The sequence below is a fragment of the Dromiciops gliroides genome, chromosome X (assembly GCF_019393635.1).
Source record: "Dromiciops gliroides isolate mDroGli1 chromosome X, mDroGli1.pri, whole genome shotgun sequence".
Lineage (NCBI taxonomy): Eukaryota > Metazoa > Chordata > Mammalia > Microbiotheria > Microbiotheriidae > Dromiciops > Dromiciops gliroides.
The window spans coordinates 9,185,328-9,202,133 of NC_057867.1; the positions used below are offsets into that span (position 1 = coordinate 9,185,328).

General features: G+C 42.3%; 1 pseudogene; it reads right to left on the bottom strand.

Moving 5' to 3' along the window:
- Positions 1 to 3,785: 3,785 nt before the first annotated feature.
- Positions 3,786 to 16,152, bottom strand: LOC122733866 (annotated as a pseudogene).
- Between the last annotated feature and the right edge of the window lie 654 nt (positions 16,153 to 16,806).

The window sequence follows — 16,806 nt, forward strand, 5'->3', positions numbered from 1 at the left end:
CTTTTCTTTTCTTTCTTTCTTTTTTTTTTTGGTGAGGCAATTGGGGTTAAGTGACTTGCCCAAGATCACACAGCTAATTAAGTGTCAAGTGTCTGAGGCCGGATTTGAACTCAGGTCCTCCTGAATCCAGGGCTGGTGCTTTATCCACTGCACCACCTAGCTGCCCCTCTGATCATTGTTTCTTACAGCACAATAGTATTCCATTATATTCATATACCACAACTTGTTCAGCCATTCCCCAGTTGATGGGCATCCCCTCAATTTCCAATTCTTTGCCGCCACAAAGAGAGCTGCTATAAATATTTTTAGACATGTGGGTCCCTTTCCCTTTTCTATGATCTCTTTGGGATAAAGATCTAATAGTGGTATTGCTGGGTCAAAGGGTACTCATAGTTTTATAGCCCTTTGGGCATAGTTCCAAATTGCTCTCCAGAATGGTTGAATCAGTTCACAGGTCCACCAACAATGCATTAGTGTTCGAATTTTCCCACAGTTTTGCCATGTTATTTTTGTCATAATAATGGACATCCCTGTTTCACCCCTGATCTTATTGGGAAGGCCTCTAACTTATTCCCATTACATATAATGTTTGCTGATGGTTTTAGGTACATAGTTCTTATTATTCATTTCCCCAGGATTTTGTAAGGATTCCTTTTTGAATATGGGTTGGACTGGATCAGGGGTTCATAATCTGGGATCTATTAACTTTAAAAACGTATTTTCCTCACTATTTCAATATAACTTTTTTACAATCCTATTTCTTTTTGTGTTTCAAAACATTATTCTGAGAAGAGGTCCAAATGCTTTACCAGACAGCCAATGGAGTTCATCACACATATAAACACACACACACACACACACACACACACACACACACACCCTGGACTAGATAACCATGAGGTTCCTTCCAACTCCCAAATTCTGGGATTCTGTGATGCCTTGGATCCATCTTTTGGTGGCAGGCAGCGTAATAATGTAGGGAAGAATCAAGGATTTAGTGGCCGCCTCCAAGTCTGGCTCTGCCGGCCATAAGAAGATGAAAAATGTGAGTCTAGAAGGTCTTAAAGTGCCTGGAAAACCATTGAGTGTCATGCTTCCTCTCTGAGCACAAAATATTACTGTCCTTCCCCCAACCCCTCTGGCATTGCATCCATGCCCCTTCTTCTTCAACACACCTGTCCAGCCTTACCACTCATTAGTGCCATCACTGTGTGGGAATTAACCCTCTCCTAAACTCCACCCCCCCCTTTCTCCTCCCTGTTCCTCCTCTTCTCTGCTGCTCAATATGTGAGAATCTGGGCAGCCACCTCAGACCGTTCTTCTGACTAGTAAGCTCTGTATTAGAAAGCTGACTTCTGGCTGGCTGGAGGAGCAGGGAGCAGAGTTACACAACACCCTGGGGCCCATGGAGGAAGCAGCAGAGCCAATCCCACCTCAATTGATTTACCCAGTAGGGAGGCTATGCCAACACCTGACTGGATTGCTCCGGGTTAGTGATTCTCCTTCCAAAACAAAGTAACTAAATTCACTAAAAATGCTTTCTGAAGGTGTGGGGGATGCTTGCAAATCAGTCAGACTCCCTACTTTTTAGACAGCAGCTTTATGGGGATGACTCTAAGCAGCATCCAACTTGATTGAGACTCTTGCCAAAATCCACCCTTAGGATGATACCTTCCAGGAGATACCCGATAATTTATAACTCAGAAGTTATGTTCCTGAAATTCTTTCCCTTCATTTCACCCTGGTGGTGTTGGTGGTGTGTGTGTGTGTGTGTGGGGTGGGAATAGCCAAGAGCAGAAACTCCTTTTTAAACCTACATTTTACTCCATGGGGTGTCAAGGCAGCACTGGAGCGGAAGCCTTTATTAGGCCTTACAGTGCCAGCTGCTCCCTTGCAAGCCTGCTATAGGAGAGCAGGGCCAGCTGAGCCTCCTCCCCAATATACACTCCAGTGGATTGAAGACATTTGTTAGACACCCTAAATCCCACTGAGAAGCCAGAGATAGTTAACTTTTGGAGCATTTCTTTAACTTTCAAATACCACTCAGAGGTTCAGGAAGTCAACAATCATTTAATTAATTAATCTGTTAATTAATAAGAACAACAGAGTGTCCTGGGCCCCACAGGTCTTCATATACACATGTAGGTATATAATATACACACAGCAATCTATCTATCTATGTGTGTATGCATGCATGCATGCATGTATGTATGTGTATCTTGTATATATCTAGTGATTTACATGTTGTCTCCTCCTCCAAAATATCAATTCCCTGAGGACAGGGATCATGTTTTTGCTTTTCTTTGCACAGTGCCTGGCACGAAGCAAGCATTTAATAAATGCTAGTCAATTGATTGACTGACAGAAGGCATTGCATAGTTAATGCCACATTCACAGAAGCATCACCATCGAATAGATAAAAAAATATCCCCCAAATGGCTGAACCACGTAGATTTGTTTATGAAACAGCACTAGGACAGCAATTCAGGAGCAGGCCTTTAGCATCAGGAATTACAGAAAAGTTATGCTCAAGGGCTCTGGATTTATTGATTAACAGCACATTAGGCAATAAAGTAGCACAAACTGTACAATAGATCTGGGCAGGTTCCAACTCTATCAAAACCGAGAAACTTTGAAAAGTCAAAAGGTGCTCTAATCATTCTGAATAAACATATATCTCCCACAGTATTGGACAGAAAGGATAAAAATCATTGCAGGATTTTCATTCAATTCACAGTAGAAAGCATTAGAGGGAAAGGAGGAGTGAGCTGTCAAGGAATACCTCTAAGGACTGGCATCAAACATCAACATGGCAGAATGAGTTAAAAGAAACTCTCAAAGATTTGTTGACAAGGCATTGTAAGATTATATCAACATCTAAATGGTACATGCCATAGAAAACTTGAATATGATACCACCCAATTAATGGCAACCAAAAAGAAATATACAGAACAGACATTATTAAATTCTAGGTTTCCTCATTCAGCAATTGAAAGTAAAAGTCAAAGATCAAAGCAACACAAGGAGTCAAAGCAACTCAGAGAACAAAACAGGCAGCTCCTCATAAATCAAAAAATTATAGAGACTTGGGAAATAAAGAAATCACAGCCCAGATAGAACCAAGTGAAAGGAGGATGTAGAAAATGTTTGGTCATCTAGCTGAAGCTAGATATTATCTAACATAACAAAAAGGCAAAATTGATCTAATAAAAAAGGAAAGCTTGAATAACATTGAAGTAATGAATAACAACAGTATGTTGAGAGAAGAGACTGAAACTCTAGCTTCTCTGCAAAAACAGAAAGTGACAGCCACAGGAAATTTGTGATTCCTGGTCTGAAAGCTTCACAGGGGCACAGGAATTATTAGCAAAATGTTACCAGCTTCTTCTTAGACACAATCCTGATCCTATCTCTCCTAATAAAAGGCATCACATCTACAAAAAAAAACCAGTAAGAATACCAATGATCGGGGGCAGCTAGGTGGCACAGTGGATAAAGCACCAGCCCTGGATTCAGAAGGACCTGAGTTCAAATCTGGCATCAGACACTTGACACTAGTTGTATGACCTTGGGCAAGTCACTTAACCCCCATTGCCCTGCAAAAAAAAAAAAGGTATACCAACGATTCCTTTGTTACATGACAATTACATGTTTTGTACTTTATACAAGAATTAAGAGCTTATATTGTTGGTTTTTTCTTATAAAAATGTTTATTTTTCAGGCTCCCTTGGTAAATCTTGCCCTGCCTTCCTCCACTCTTCCCACTGGTCTGCTTCCCTCTAGAGTCAGGGGAGGGCCTCCCTGGCTTCCTCAGCTGTGATTTCCTGGGAGGACAGGTCAGTGAAGAGAGCTGGTGGCCAGTAGTATGCTTTCCCTGGAGCCTGGAGGTCCAGCCAGGCCAGCCCTTCTTTGAGTAGGTGCCCCAGCACTTTGCTGAGCTCTTTCTGTCTCCCATTTGAGACTTGCTTTGATCTCACTGACTGTCATGTAACTATTTTTCTCCGGTAGCTGGAGCACCATGGTATGATCCATGTTGAGTTCAGCTGGGACTAACTGGACCAGGTAAGTATCTCCCACAGGAATGATGCTGAAGCCAGTGCACAGGGCCTTCAGTTTCTTGATGGCCTGGATGATGTCATCTTGATGGACATCCTGAGTAAACTTGCCCCTTCCCTTCAGCACCTGTTGGTGTAGTTCCTGCAGAGTGATCAGACCTCCATTCCAATGGTTCAATGCCAGTCACACCTCAATAATCTGAACACCAAGCTCATAATAAAAGTCTCCAACACCCAGTATCTCAGACCAAAATCCTTTTCCAGAGGCCAAGGGGTCAACCCCAATGGTAGCACAGATGTCCTGGAACTGTAACCAAAACTGAGGATTCTTCTGGATTTCTTGATTGTGTTTACTGGCAAATTCTTCCAAGTTGGTCTTGAACATGTCCAACTGCTTTGACATCTGGACCAGCTGTACCTGGACCAGGACTGTGCCTCGTTCCTTACATTTGGCCTCAGCCAGCTTCGGTGCCCACCACGCAGTGGTGCATCCCTCCCTGCCAGCCAGCCCCCGTTCAGGGTCTCCACTGTGGGCTGCTCAACCGAGCTTATATTGTTTTAAAAAATTTACAAACACTTACAAGAATCAATATATTGGCCAAGGAATTAAAAAGGTTGTGCCCAAAAGGCCCAGGGGTATAAAAAGTAGCCTATCAATTTCGACATCAGTAAATAAGCTGTCCCGAAGTGTCATAACACTGCCTTTATTGATGATAACAAAACTTCTTAGTCAGTTCCATACTCGTGGCTTATTCATGTACTGTAAATATTAAAATAGATTCAAGTATAAAGAAAATACTAGATAATCTGATGTCCACACAGAAAACTGTTTTCCATTTAAAGCTTGATACCTATAACATAACGTCAAGAACAATAGCTATGTAACATAGTATTTTTAGGGAGTTGGTTTAATCAATCAATCAATCAATCAATCAACAAGCATTGATTAAACATTTACTGTGTGGCAGGTATAATGCTAAGCACTGAAGTTATAAGAAAGAATGAAAACCATCCCTTCCAACTCCAAAGTTCTAATCCTACAGGCTTCAAAACATTCAGGAGAACCCAACCAATAAACTGTACAGGAATGGGAATGTTCTTCCAGGTTCACTGTTGCCCACATTCACCTGGATATCACATTAACACATCAAAACTTCAGAACAACAGTCTTCATTCATATCGCCATATCAAAGGTGTATAATCTCCAAGCTACATGACATGAAAAACTTTCAAACGACAGGGCCTTTGCAGAAGATATCAAAATGGTGGGAACATAATGAGGTACTTATTATCCCCATCATCCTGACAGCTACTAGAGTTGGGACAAAGACACTTCCAGAAGATGAACTTAGATCCTAATATTTTCATTTGACTACAAAATGTGGGAATTTTATCCACCAGCTCAATAGTCTCCAAAACATTAAATATAAAAGAAAAGTGGCAGGATAATGACGTGTCTTATCCTAGGACTTCTCTCTAAAGTCCATCAAAAAGTTAACAATAGGATAATAATAACAGCAATGATAATAATAGCTGACAAAAGGACCCACATGTACAAAAATATTTATAGCTGCTCTTTTTGTGGTGACAAATAATTGGAAATTGAAGGGATGCCCATCAACTGGGGAATGGCTGAACAAGTCGTGGTATATGAATGTAATGGAATTCTATTGTGCTGTAAGAAACGATGAGCAGGCAGATTTCAGAAAAACCTGGAAAGACTTAAGTGGACTGATGCTGAGTGATGTGAGCAGAACCAGGAGAACACTGTACACAGTAACAACAACATTGTGGGATGATCAACTGTGATAGACTTAGGTCTTCTCAGCAGTATAATGATCCAAGACAATGTCAAAAGACTCATGATGGAAAATGTTCTCTCCACATTCAGAAAAAGAACTATGGAGTCTGAATGCAGATTGAAACATACTGTTTTCACTTTTTTTGTGTTGTTGTTGTTGTTGTTTCTTCTTTCTTGTGTTTTTTCCCTTTTGTTCTGATTCTTCTCTCACAACATGACTAATGTGGAAATAGGTTTAATATGATTGTAATATATAACCTATATCAGATTGCTTGCTGGCTTTGGAAGGGGGAGGGAAGGGAGGGTGGGAGGAAAATTTGGAACTCAAAATCTTACAAAAATGAATGTTGGAAACTATGTTTATATGCAACTGGAAAAAAATAAAATTAAAAAATTCTATTAAAAATAATAGCTAAGATTTGTATGGTGCCTTAAGGTTTTCAAAGCATTTGTTCTTCACAACAACTTTGGGATAGATGTTATGACTATTATTATTCCCACTTTACAGGGAAAAGAACTGAGCTTTTGTATTCTCACAATGGATTATTTTTTCTTTTAAAAATTTTTGTCTTCTTTATTGTTGTCTTTTATTTTTATATCACCTCCATTTCTTTCATTTTACCTCCATTTCTTAATATATATTTCCCCCTTCTCTTCTCCAGTGAGCCATCACCGGATCATAAGACCACAGACTTGGAGCTAGAAGGGACAAGTAAGGTCATCTAGTCTAGCTCCCACATTTTAGACTTGAGAAAACAGGCCAAGAGAGACTAAGCAGATTGCCTAACACCATACAACTGGTAAGTGGAAGAGCCTGGATTGGAATCCAGGACTCTGACCCCAAAGTCAGCACTATTTCCACTGTACCACATGACTAGTTTATAACATTTAAAAGGAAAGAGAATCAGAGCAGCTCAACAAAACTCAATAAAACCAATCAATACTGACAATGTTGGACAGTACATGCAATATTCCACATCCATTGTATATCACCTCAGTGATGAAGTTAGGGAGATGCATTTTGTCAATTCTTCTCCAGGGCCAAGATTGCCATTATAATTACATATCAGTTAATTCCCTTTCCCTCTTTTGGTTATATCATTACAACATTGTGCATATTACTTCCCTGGTCCTGCTCAGTTTGTTCTGCATCTGTTTATATATATATATATTTTTCCCCATGCTTCTATGACTTCTTCCTATTTGCCATTTTTATGACAGTCATATTGCATTCACATTCATGTAGCACAATTTGTTTTTCCATTCCCCAATGGATGAGCACCAACTTTGTTTCTACAATATTTGGACACCTATGGGACCTTTGCGTCTTTGATCAGACTGGAGGTAGGAAGATAAAAAGGAGGCTGGCTACTTCCCCAGTAGATTTGTGGCCCAGTAAAGACACTAAGTGGGGCCATGCAGTTTCCCCCAAGTACTTCTTGGTCCCCCTTTCAATTAGCTCCTTGAAGGCTCCTGAAGTGGATAGGAAATGGGGCAAGTAATAGTGCAGATGAAGAATGAAGGTCTCTCCTCCTGGTTGAGAGGCTTATCATGGAGTCACCAGAGAACTAAGCAAGGCAGAACAAAAGATGGATGTCACCACTCCACATCCTTCCATAGTGAGTAAAGTCATAGGGAAAATGGAGGATGCCCTTGGAGGAAAAGGAGAGAAGGTGAAGTGAAATGTCAGTAGAGATGAAAAAATGGGTCCTTCTTAAGGAGAAAGGTCAATAGCACAGGGCACCCAAATTTCAATTTCTTTACAAAAGCTCATGCAAATCCATGAGAGGAAGGACAGCTTGACTCTCTGCATGGACGCCATATCACTGACTATTTGGACACCAAATTACAAAAACATCAGCTCTTCTTGATGTTGGCACCCGCCCCAGGTACTGCTATAGCGCTGGAGCCAGATTGGGTAATCACCGCTCTGATTTCCCAGGTGACAGCTGTGCAGGTCTGGCGAGGTGACTCCCCGGGGCTCTGTGCTTCAGCAGTTTTACTCTAAGCCCTTCCTGCCTCAGCCAGTGCCAAGAGACAATGTCAGCAGGGCACACGACACAGGAGGCTTTGCCCGTGTTCAAGGACACTTTTGGCACCCCTTCCCTGATGGATCAGATAGCAGGTAGTCAAAAATGTCTTCACAGGTTTTCATGGTTAAAAAATGTTTCTTACTACAAAAAAGACTTAGCCAAGGGAAAAAAGGCCCAGCTTTCTCCTTGTGTCAGTTTTCGGAAGGAGGCAGTTACAGGAACTGGTCTTTCTCAGCTATAGAAAGGTTTAAGCTCTTGAAAGGTTTTCTTCCCTGGGTTCCAATTCCAGAAAGAGTAAAATCAACAGAAGAATGCAGTCTACACATGCCCCTTTGTCCACCCAACTCAAGAGGCTTTGGAACAAAAGCCTTTCTTCTCCATCAATCAGTTTTCAAGACAATATGCCCAGTGATTAAATTCTGAATCTGACTATTTCACAGACGGCCTCCTCTGGGAACAAGAGCATTGCAGGGCAAAGAGCCTAGTCCTTGGAGTCACAATATTGGAGTTTCCAATCTTGAATCTGAAACTAAGTAGATGGATTGACCTTGGGCGATTCCCTTAACCACCAAACCCCTTGGGCTTCAGTTAACTCATCTTTAAAATGGGGATAAGAATACTTAGCCCAACTACCTCAAAGGGTAATGATTTACATTTATTATCTCGACTGAGATAATATATGTAAAGTACCTTGTAAATATAGGCTATTATTCCTAAGCACTTCCATATTAGTGAGAAATGTGGGAAGTAATGGATGATTAGTTACATGCTGAACATTTTCTCTGAAAATGAACATTCCCTCTGAGTGCGGGGGTATTTGGTTTTTCAGAGTACTTGAGTTCATTTTATATATATATATATATATATATACACACACACATACATATATATATACATATATATACACACACACACACACACACACACACACACATATATATATTTTTCTCTTGTATTTTTGCTCTGATCTTGGAAAATGCATATTCTGGTTCTAACCATTAGAATGTTTATGAAAATTTGAAAGGATCATAGAGTTTGAGTTGGAAGGGATGTTGAAGGTCATCTTCGTCCAAGCCCCTCATTCTACAGAGGAAAGGAAGGGATCAGACCAAGGTCAAATAGCTAGGAAGTGGCAGAGCCAGGTACGGAAGCTGATTAGGTCTTTTGATGTTGAATCCAGGGCTCTATACAACGTAGCCCTCTGCTTCCCACTTACTTTCCTTCTCTACAACATATACAGATACACATATAGATATATACACATACACACACACACACACACACACACACACACACACACTCTTTGTGACTATAGAAAGATCAGGCAAGCTCCAGTGTTCAGGTAGCTCTCTAAGACTGTAAACTACAGACAAAAGAGTGGCTGATCTGCATTGATGGAGTTTCCATACTGGGAGTCCCCCACATTGATAAAATAACAAATCTGGACTATGTGTGTATACATAGACATGCACATATGCAGGCATGTATGCATGTAAATACACACATAAATGTATAGATGTATATTTATGCATCACAAAAGGCTTTACATTTCATATATACATATATGTATTCTATACTTCACACAAATATATTTAATATATCCATATGTGCATATATACTTTATATATTTCAGGCATACACATATGTATATACTTTGTATTTTGTGTATATGTGTGCATACATTTCATATATTAAAATATGTATATATACTTCATATATATTTAATCTATACAACTATTTACATATATTTCTTATATATGTGAAATTTAAGCTTATTCAGCTTAAAATTGCATTATGGCTTTTAGGACAGCATATATATGTGGACATAATTACATATCTAGGATTTTATATAGCAATGTAAGGGTTACAAAACCCTTTACATCCATTTTGTCATTTGATCCTCATAGACTCCTGTGATATAGCCACTATAGGTATTAATATCTCTATTTTACATATGAGAAAATTGATGGGAGCAGCTAGTTGGCACAGTATATAGAGCCCTGGCCCTGGAGTCAGGAGGACCTGAGTTCAAATCCGACCTCAGACACTTGACACTTACTAGCTGTGTGACCCTGGGCAAGTCACTTAACTCCAATTGCCTCACAAAAAGAAAAAAAAAGAAATAAGAATGTTAAAAAATTTAATTTAATTTAAGAGAAAAGTGATGATCATGTGAAGTGACCTGTCCAGGTTCACACAGCTAGTGAAGGTCAGAGGTAGGAGTTGACCTCCAGGTCTGCCTGAGTCCAGCCAAATCCACTCTTCTCTCCTAGCCACCATCCCCATTGGGCTCAAAGGCATTCAGCTGGGACAAGATTCTGGATTTCTTTTGTCTCTGAATGAAAACTAGCCTTGTGTCCCAGAATTGGGGTTGAGCTGCTGCAACTGCTGTTGCTATTGCTGCTGCTGGTGGTGCTGCTGCTAGACCGTCCTATGAATTCCTATGTATTGATCTGGAACTGTACTGCATCCTGCTGGGGATGGCAGGTTCACGACTCTTGGCTGCCTTTTTTTCTCTGTACCTGAACTGTTCTGTTCCCGAGGGAGGTCTACAAACCCTGTTCAGACATTGCTTTTCTACTAAGCTAAGAAAAGCCTAAGCCAGTGAACTTGTCTGGGCCGGGAACGTTTCTGTCTTGCAAATGATGGAGAAACATTCAAGAAAGAGACATTGTATTAGCATGCAGAGTCCAGCAGGCACTGGCCCCTTTGGGAGCTTTGCTATTTGCCACGATTGGGGAGGAAGGAGTCTGGCAGGGACGGTAAGCACCACAGATCTCTGGGACAAATCACCAGTCCCTCTCCCTGCCTTTCCCCAAAATCCAAGGCATACTTTTACTTACAATCAGCATGAGATACTTTGCATCAATCACAAAGCAAAACATGTGTTAATATTCCTAATACCCTCTATTCTGATGCTCAGTAAGACATATGCAATCTTGACCTCCTGGATTCTAATCCTACAGTCTCTTAGTACTTACAAGACATCTTCATTTCTCTGGCCGATCGTCAATAGACATCTCCCAAACTGGACTCTACTCTTACTCTGCTCATATTTGTTCCTGCTCAGGGCTCTACCTTCAATTTTAGTCCCTGCCACTAACCCAGAAGTAGGCACTCCAGGGGATGGCTTGTGTGAGAAAGAAGAGACTGAAGCTTCTTTGAGTAATCTGCCACAGCCCCATGGACATATGAATCCCTTTCAGAGCCCCAAGATGTGATCCAGTGGGACATAGCAGATAGGGTGGTGAGCTTAGAATATAGAAAATCTTTGTCTACTTTTCTAGTTTGGCTCTCAGGAAAGGGCCAATCTTCTTCGTTTCTCTCCTATAGCTTGTTTTTGTTTCCCATTTCTGAGGCTTTATCTGGTCTGTTTGATTTGGGGAAGTCTGCTAGTTTTCCCGACCTATTTTCTGATCTATGGCTTGCATCTATACACAATTGGATGCCTTATCAACTGGTTTCTAATTCATAAAACCAAATAGAAATGATTTTCTGTTAAAGGCATGGAGTTACCAGAAACAATGACATTAAAAAACCCCCAATCCCTTCAGCACAACCAGAATGTGATTTTTGAAAACACATTTAAAGAGAGCTTAAGATGGTTTTAAAATGGGATAAAGATGAAGGAGTGCCCTTGTGGGAGAAATTATGGGTCCTTGAATTATTGAAGTGAGTAGAAAGAGGACTGGCAGCTATGCGGGGGAATGAACTGAAAGAGACAAGAATCAATAATAATAATAATGGACATTTTTATAGCACTTTTTAAAGATCAGCAAAGCCCTTTATATACATTATCTCATTTGTACCTCAGAACAGTCTTGTGAGATAGGTACTATAGGCATTACTTGATTCAATTCAGTTAAATAAGCATTGTCAAGTATATGTGCTAGACACATTTAATCTCTCTTTTAGAGATGAGGAAACTGAGGTCCAGAGAGCCCATGGTCATGAAGCTAGTTAAATGTAAGAGGCAGGATTAGAACCCAGGTTGTCTCTTCCCTCCAAGTTTAGCACTCGATATAAGAGGTGTTCCAAAAGTCTTATTGCAGTTTTAAGTTGCTTCTCTGAGATATACTGAGTTTATTCAAGAAAAGAGAAATACTGGGGAAGTCATGTTTGTTTCACCATCAATTACCAGTATATTGTGAATGAATATATGATGTGGACTACTAAAAGATAGGGGCAGCTGGGTGGTGCTGCAGTGAATAGAACACCAGGCCTGGAATCTGGAAGACCTGAATTCAAATGTGGCCTCAGATACTTACTAGCTGTGTGACTCTGGGCAAGTCACTTCACCCTGTTTGCCTCAGTTTCCTCATCTCTGAAATGAGCAGGAGAAGGAAATGGCAAACCATTCCAGTATCTCTGCCAACAAAACCCCAAATGGGGGTCACGAGGAATCGATAAGACTGAAAAATGACTCGACAACAACTAGAAAAAGCATCAGGACGTATTATGGTTGTGATACAAAAATCAACATGGCTGTCACGTTGTACAACTTTGTTCTGGGGGAGATATATTGTTCCTTTTGGAACATATCCAGAATTTCCCCTAGGACAGAGATAGGTGCTCTCAATGTTTCAAAGAAGCTCAATGTACAGAAACATCCTTATAACGAGAGTAATCTCAAAGTGGAGTAGGATGATTCCATAGGTAGAGGGATCCCATTCACTGGTGGCCTGGAAGTAGAGACTGGGGGACCACTTGGAAGTGGCTGGTTCAATGGCTGGTTCTTTCATATGGAATAAAATAGGACTCAACAAAGAAAGTGGACTGTAACACAGAGGAAACTTGGGGTGTGGGGGGAGTGATTGTAGTCTCCAGGTATTTGAAGGGGTCTTATATGGATGAGGGATTCAATTTTTTTTCCCTTCTGCTTAACCCCACATGTCTGTCTGTCTGTCTGTCTGTCTGTCTGTCTGTCTCTCTCTCTCTCAAACACACACACACACACACACACACACACACACACACACACTGGTTTGAACTCAGGGCTTGATTACATAGAAGGCTGTCATTTGGTTGGAGGTATTCTGGGAAAGGAGTTTCTTTTTTTTTTTTAGAAATGATTCATAAATTTATTTTTTTGGTGACTGAATAGAATTTCATTTTCCAAAATATATGTAAAAACAGAATTTTAATATCATTTAAAAAAATTTGTGTTTCAATTTCTCTTCCCCCCTCCATTCTCACCCCCCACCCACAAGAACTCAAGCAATTCTAAATAAGTTATACATGAGTAGTCATGGAAAAATTCCCATATTAGCTAGTTGTGAGAGAAAACAGTCAAAAAAAACAAAACTTCAGATTAAGGAATTGTCAAAGAGGAAAAGAAAAAAAAATTTAAATGTGTTTCCATCTGTTTTCAGATACTATCAGTTCTTTCTCTGCAGATGGGCTGCAATCTTCATAAATCCTTCAGGGTTATATTGGATCATTGCCTTGATGAAAATAACCACCTTTCCCAGCAGATCGTCCCCCACTATTGCTGTTATTTTGTATACAGTACATTTCACTCTGCTTCAGTTCATGTAGGTCTTTCCAGGTTTTTCTGATAGTATCCTGTTCATTATAACCTGTATATAGTACCTTAAGCTTGACAGAGAATTTTCTTCATAAAAGCCCAGCAAAGTAGGTATCATATGTTTTGCCATTATAATTAATCATCATAACTATTTCTCTCCATCCCACTCCCTTCCCATGACTCTCTTGTTATTACCTTCTTCTTCTGAGGTTGTATTGTGGTCTACCTTATCCCAAAGAAGTTTTTTTTTTTAATGTATGAGGTATTTTATTTTTTCCATTACATGTAAAGATAGTTCTCAACTTTTGTTTATACATGCTTTACAATTTCAGATTTTTCTCCCTCCCCCCTCCCTCCCCCCTCCCCTAGACAGCAGGTAATCTGATATAGGTTATATCTATATATCTCTATACATATACATATATATATATATACACACACACACACACACACACATATATATACACATAATAACATTAATCCTATTTCTGCATTAATCCTGTTACAAGAGAAAGAATCAGAGCAGTGATGCAAAACCTCAAAATAGAAAGAAAAAAAAAACCAAGAGCACCCAAAACAAAAGAAATAATATGGTTCAATCAGCATCTATACTCCACAGTTCTTTCTTTCTTTTTTTTTTTCTTGGATTTGGAGATCCTCTTCTATCATGAGTTCCCTGGAACTCTTCTGTACCATTGCATTGGTGAGAAGAATATAGTCCATCACAGTAGGTCAACACTCAATGTTGATGATACTGTGTACAATGTTCTTCTGGTTCTGCTCATCTCACTCATCATCAGCTCACGTAAGACCCTCCAGGTTTCTCTGAACTCTTCCTGCTCATCATTTCTTACAGCACAATAGTATTCCATTGTATTCATATACCACAACTTGTCCAGCCATTCCCCAATTGATGGGCACCCCCTCAACTTCCAATTCCTTGCTACCACGTAAAGAGCAGCTATAAATATTTTTGTACATGTGGGTCCCTTTCCCCCTTCCATGATTTCTTTGGGCAAAAGACCTAAAAGTGGGATTGCTGGGTCAAAGGGTATGCACAGCTTTATCGCCCTTTGGGCATAATTCCAAATTGCTCTCCAGAATGGTTGGATCAGCTCACAGCTCCACCAACAATGCATTAGTGTTCCAATTTTCCCACAGCTTCTCCAACATTTATTATCTTCCTTTTTTGTCATTTTAGCCAATCTGATAGGTGTCAGGTGGTACCTCAGAGTTGTTTTAATTTGCATCTCTCTAATCATTAGAGATTTAGAGCATTTTTTCATATGGGAATAGATAGCTTTGGTTTCTTCATCAGAAAACTGCCTGTTCATATCCTTTGACCATTTCTCAATTGGGGAATGACTTGGATTCTTATAAATTTGATTTAATTCCCTATATATTTTAGAGATGAGGCCTTTATCAGAAGCACTGGCCTCAACCAAAGAAGTTTTTGATGGTCTGCTTTCTCTGCCTACTCATCCTGGATTACTATTTCTTGGCTGTAACTCCTTTTTTTTTTTTTTAGTGAGGCAATTGGGGTTAAGTGACTTGCCCAGGGTCACACAGCTAGTAAGTGTTAAGTGTCTGAGGCCATTTTAACTCCTTCTTAAAGTGTGGTGCTGCTTCCAGGATACACACTGTTCAAGCTACATTGTGGTCCGGGGGATGGTTGGACTTCTTCTCAGCCTGCCTGGCCTCACTTTCATTTGATTTTAAACTCTCCACTGGGGGGTGGGTGGGGGTAGGGCTGCTTCTCAGCTCCACTGCTGTTCCCAGCTTCAGAGGGTCCCAGGTGTTTTGGGTTGGGGGTGACAGGTTTTAATCTCACCTGGCCAGTTCTCAGGTCTGGAGATAACCCCAGGCCTACTTACTAAGCAGCCAAGCAGCCAAGCAGCCAACCTTTCTGTGGTGTGGTTCTTAGCTTCTGATGAGCCCACCTGCTCCCTTCCCCCACCTGGGCCTTCAGCCGCTCATGATTTCTTCCTGGTTGCCTGTTGGGGTGAGACAGTTGAATCCTTCCCTGCAGTCCACTGGTACCCCTGCACTTACCCCCCCCCCCATTACGGGGTTAGGCTTTATTCCTGGCCCAGAACCACCCCCTGAAATCTATCTATAGCTAGAGAAAACTCTTATCCCAAATCTCAGTGTGTTTCTCTGCCCCAAGGGCTCCTTTACTGCTATTTTTAGGGTGACTGCATCAGGAGCCCCATGTGTTTAATGTCCTTCCTCTGCCATCTTGGCTCCGCCCCCCCAAGAAGGAGTTTCTTTAAGAAAACTGTCCCAGAGCGACCTTGAGAGCTGGTGGCCTCCCCCTCCCCAGAGGCCATCCATTCCAAGGTCTGAGTGACCAAGAAGCACCTTCACAATGTCCCCCGACAAGTAGCCCTTCAAGCCCTGCTGGAAGGCCTCCGAGGAAGGGAAGCCCCTCTACTTTGGGGCACCGCAGCCTGTGCCTGAGCCCGGCTAGCCCTGTGCTCTCTGTGAGGTCAGGGCCACCTCCAACATTCCAGAGCCCTTCATTGGCCGGTCAGGCTCTTTGTGAGGCAGGCCAGCCAATGGGGAGCCATAGAACTCCCTGGCCTGTTACCATAGTGAAGCGAAGGCGGTTGGCCAAGGTGGCAGCTTTGAAGCGGCCACCTTACTAAGTCCTTCCGCTCTCAGGAGCGGTCCTGTCCTGAACCAATCTGAGAGGAGGCAGCCCCGTGACCAAGCGTGGCTCTGTGGTCCAGGCATGTGCCACCACGCCCAGGCCCGGAGCATGAGGCTCCGGTGGGCCCCGGGCAGCCGCCACGGCGGCAACCTTCGCCACCAGCACCGATGGCCGCGGGACACGGTGGCGGGGCTCCTACTGCTCGAGCCACTCTGCGGGGCCTGGGCCTGGGCCTCCGAGCCGCCCTCCGAGCCGCCGCTGCCCATGGCCTCGGGTGCCAATGGCTGTCCCGCGGCCGTGGTCGCGGCCGCGGCCGTGGCCGTGACCGTGACCGTAGCACTCCAGTGCAGCGGCAGCCGGGACCGCCTGTCGTGGTGTTTGCTATCCGTGTTGAGCGGCAGCGGGCGCGTGGCCCTCAATTTCCTGGCCACGGCCTGCAAGGTCAAGGTCAAGCCAACCAAGTGGTCCGGGCTAACCGCTGGCGACGATCACCCGGACACGGCCTCCGCGGACAGAGATGAAGACGCAGTCTTCAAGATGTGCCTCTGTGAGTGAGGCGCCGGAGGCCGGCAGGAGCAGCCTAGCAAACCCCCAGGTACCTGCCGGGAAGGGGCCAGGTGCCGCTGACTCTGGGTGAGGGTGGGGGGAGTGGGGGGTGAGGGGGGTGGGCCCGTTGTCTGGGATTCCCCCTCCTCATACACCTAGGGCTAGGGATGTGGAAGCTGCGGGAGGTATGA